Source organism: Aulonocara sp. 'chitande type north' Nkhata Bay, linkage group LG11 (assembly GCF_057382095.1).
Source record: "Aulonocara sp. 'chitande type north' Nkhata Bay isolate Kocher_YH1m ecotype deep benthic linkage group LG11, A_spYH_male_GT1.1, whole genome shotgun sequence".
Taxonomy (NCBI): Eukaryota; Metazoa; Chordata; class Actinopteri; order Cichliformes; family Cichlidae; genus Aulonocara; species Aulonocara sp. 'chitande type north' Nkhata Bay.
In genome coordinates this window covers 33,621,374-33,625,900 of record NC_141354.1, presented here as the reverse complement: position 1 = coordinate 33,625,900, position 4,527 = coordinate 33,621,374, and the positions used below count along the sequence as shown (strand labels likewise).

Genomic DNA, 4,527 nt, shown 5'->3' with positions numbered 1-4,527 from the left:
ATCAATTTGTTTTGTATGTCATAGAAAATAAAAAAAAATTCTTAAGTCATATTTTACAGCTTCTTTCTGAAAAGGACTAGTAGAATAAATAAAAATAACTAAATTAAATAACTAAATAAAAAATAATAAGCAAGATATGAAATACATGAAAATTCAACTTTTAAAACCACAATCCTGAACCTTTAAATTGTGTTGGTTTCTTAGAACATGGCTGAACAGCTGTTTCTATCGTCCTACTTAATCTGTCTACACATCTTTTTATTACTCATTCTTCTTTATGTTTTAATGTAAACAGAGTCCACACAGTGGTAAAAGAGAACTGTATAGAGATTTTTGAGTAAACTCAAATGAAAGCCTAAGGTGGTGACACAGTTTAACATGTGCAAATAATCAAATAAACACATTAGTCCTTTTTGTGAACATGGATAAATAAGTATCAATACAGCATTGTTCAGCCATGCCACTAAATGCTTTTTTACACAGTGTTTTAACCTGGGCTCAGACACAAAGTCCCAAAATTAGTTAGTCCCTGACTTTGAGTTGTGGTTATGACTAATTATTATACACAAGGCTTTATCTATCTAAACTCTAAGTACACAAATATGAAAAAAACCCTATACTTACCAGCTGATACCCCACACTACACACTAGGTGTGCCATGTGACCTGAAACTTTGGTACAAAATCATCATAATCCTTCTGTTAACACTGTTTTTTAACACTGTTTGTGTTGCTGTTCAGCAGTTTAAAATGTTTTAGATTGGATTACATGGAATGAATTTGAATTTTCTTGGGGGGTTTTGTGTGTGTTTTGTTCTTAGCAGATTTTTTCTTCCATAACGTTGAATTCCAGTTACCACATTTCTGGTCATATGACATCCCGAGTGCCCACTTAAAAAAATACCCACAGTTAATTCAACATTAAAACAAAATAAAAATATGTTAAATAAATAAAGGTTTTCTCTGTGATGAAATACTAAATAAGCATACATTGTACAGAGCACTAACAATGACAACAATCCTTTAGCCTGTTGATCAGAGAGAGGCAGTCATTATGTCCATTTAAAACCTGTAATCACAGAGCACAACGTTTCTGTGAAACTATGAAGTCCCATATGATCCTCATCATGTCCAGTGACTTCAGAGTGGATCCTCCCTGTCATCCGGCCAGTGTTTGACGTGTGGCAAGCAGCACAGAAGCAGGATAGCTGAGGACTTTAAAAGAAGAGCAGAAAACAGGAATATGTAGTTGTAAATGTAAATATCAGTGATACTTGTCTTGTCAAAGGGAATAAAATAATGAAAATGTTAACTTACACACTCATTTAGGGAGGATCTTGACACTGCACAGAGGAGGCACAGTCAGTCTGACAATGATGGTGATCTCCAGGGATGTTTTCCTGCAGCAACATTCCTGCCAACTGGCCGTATGATCCAGAGTAGTTGGTTTGTAATAAACAGAAAGGTGTATATGTTAGGTAGTGTGCACTCAGAGCTGGTCCTAAGAAACAAACACATCCTGTAATAAACTGAATACCTGTAGTAGTGCTGCTGCAAATATGAAGCCCTTCTATCATGAGTGGTTTCAAAGAAGGCTCAGTCACAGAAACTGTGCAGTCTGTTCAGTCCTGAGTGTCTCGGCTCTGAAGGGGATGGATCACAGAGGGAAACACCTGAGTACAGATATTACAATACACTCTAACACTCCTAAGGTCAAGTGAAAACACAATTTAAACACTTCACAAAGAATGAATACATGTTTTCATGGAAATAATGTCATTAACCCTTTTTGTTGTTAGTAAATCTCACCGACTGCTTGTGGGACAAGCTAGAAGGAAGACTTATCACAGAATCTCTCCTGTGCTCCAGATGTGAAGTCTCACGCTCTGATCGTATGGCGATGAAGATGGTGATGATGAAGTTTCTCTGATCTGTGGCATTACAGTTTCTGGCTGCTATGTGCTTCACATTGTTGGATTTTACATGTGAAGATTGGAGAAGACACAGGAGGACTGTGTCTCTCTTAAAAAGAAAAAAAAAGAAAAACAAAGGAAACCTAACAGGAAAGGAAACCCCCCCCCCCCCCCCCTCCCACTCAACTCCCCAACCTCACACCATCAAATGTCTATACAAATGTAGGGTATCAGCTGGTAACAGAAAGCAAGTGTAACATATGCACTACATATGTAACACTGCTGAAACATTTCTGGCCAGAAATGTGCAGTTATCAACCCAGACCCACCCTGATGATTGCACTGGCCAGAAACATGATAAAAGCTCATAAAAATTTATGTTTCATAGAAAAATTTGTCCAAAAATATAATTGTGTACTTTTGAAAAAGTTTAAAGTTTATAACAAACCAAAATAATAATATTTTTGTAAATAGTATTTCAAAATAGAGGCACACATAAAGTGGCTTAACTGTCATTATTGCTGTAATTAGGTTTGTTTGTTTGTTTGTTTGTTTTTTTAAAAAGCAACCTTTAGTCATTATTGTTCTCTCAGAAACAATGAAGAAGCTGTTGAACATTTATGTGTTGTGTAGGCAATCCTCTGGTCCACCCTCCCTCCCTCCCAGCCACAGTGAGACTGGGGCAGCCTGGCAGGATGTTGAAGCCTGGCTGCAGAGAGGATATGCCTACACTGTTCGTTTCAAACTGCTATATTTGATTTTTCTGACATTTATAGGTTACTGTTAGTGAATTTTAGATTTTCTGTAATAAATAAAATTGTCATCTTTTACTGACATCATTACTTAATTCATGTAATTGTATTTTATGTAAACAATTCAACCATTATACTGCAATGCAGGGCGTCAACTTTTAAATATCGCTCTACTTTCTTAAGTCATTCAAAAATATAGAAATTACTTACTGTATTCAAAGATCTAGATCATGAATCATCACAGGACAATACACAGTATACTGGGTCATGGTAACTATGGTATGTCTTCATGACTCCAGAATGGAGACATCGATCTGACTGAGAAATGAAAATTAGGTCAAGCAGTGTGTTCTTCTCTGTGGTAGGGGCAGTGATGACCTGTGCGTATCCCCTAGACTCAAACAGCTCCAGGATTGGTTTGTTTGCACTGGATAAAACATTCTCATTAAAATCACCACAAACTATGATGGGATGACAGTCCATGATCTCCAATGAGTCTAATAGGCTTACCAGGTTTTTCAGGAATGGCCTCAGAGTGTAGTCTGGAGGTCTGTATACAACTGCAATCAGAGCACTGACTGGTGCTTCAACCTTTAAAGCCAGAAATTCAAGGTCAGTTACATTATGGATGTACTGTTTTTCATGCACTTGAATGTCACTTTTCACATAAACAGCAACTCCACCACCACTTCTGTTAGCCATCTGGGGAAAGTTTGTGTAGGACAGGTGTCTGTTGCGTTTGAACAAATTGTAATTTTCCAAGTGGAGACTCTCTGCGACAAAAGAGCCCCGCAGGTGTGTTTCTGTTAGGCACAAAACATCTGCTAGACACAATTCATGGTGACTTTTGATGTCATTAATGTGAGCTGGCAGTCCCTCTGTATTATGATGAACAATGGTGAAAACCTCTGACCTGCTGAGGGTTTGCCTCACGTGTAGAAGAGGCATCATGTCATCAAGGTTGGCTTGTCTCATGTTCTCAAGCGCTGCAGTGATTTCTGGGTTGGTGAATATTTTTTTCTCTTCCATATCAAGAAGATACAGTCCACTGAGAGACGTCACTCTACTGACAGCTACGTAGGCCATGCCGGGCTCAAAAATGCTCTTAAGAGAGACAACAGCTGATGTAGTTGTCATACCCTGTACCTTATGTATTGTACATGCAAAGGCCAGCTTCACTGGGAACTGTCTTCGTACCACTCCTTTCTGCTTCAGATTCTCCTCTGCTCTCTCAATGTACACCATGTCGTCTGCTGGTGTGCGGTTATTCTTTCCAGATTTCTCATTATCCATTTTAAGTCCAAGCTTGATGATGTGTTGGTCGTTTTCAGAGTGAACTACTCTAAGTAGTATTCCAAAAGCTCCATTAACCAAACCATTTTGTATGTCAATGTTTCTGGTGAGCATGACACGAGCTCCTTCTGCAACTTTCAGTGTGTCTGGTAACTCGTTTTTACCTCCTTTCAATGGTCTGTCTTGAAGTGCCATTCTGCCAGTTCTAGGATCTTTTCTATAATCATCTGCATGGATGTCAATGATATGAGTGTGGAGCAGAGCCAGTGTTGCAGAGTTGTGTGCATCCACTTCTTTATTAGTTGCAAAAATGTGCAACGCATCAGTTGGACAATGGGCTGGTTCAGTTATGGCCTGTAACAACAAATCTCGATCTGCTTCGCAAAGCTCATCCAACTTTCCTTTCACACGAATTCTGTTCAGCATCTCTGCAAAGACAACATCATCTTTCTGACGCATAATCTCAGTCAGAGTGATCATCTGAAAATGCTCCCGCCACAGGTCGATCTCAGACGGGTCGTGCACACAGAGAGGTTTAGACTGTCGCACTGGGGGTAGCTGATAGAAGTC

General features: G+C 38.8%; 1 long non-coding RNA gene across 1 annotated transcript; it reads right to left on the bottom strand.

The window, feature by feature from the left end:
- Positions 1–886: 886 nt before the first annotated feature.
- On the bottom strand, positions 887–2,077 carry LOC147319563 (uncharacterized). The gene is made up of 3 exons (XR_015131558.1): positions 1,537–2,077; positions 1,317–1,420; positions 887–1,214 (listed from the first exon to the last, which is right to left on the bottom strand). It is a non-coding gene; the product is annotated as an uncharacterized LOC147319563 (long non-coding RNA).
- Between the last annotated feature and the right edge of the window lie 2,450 nt (positions 2,078–4,527).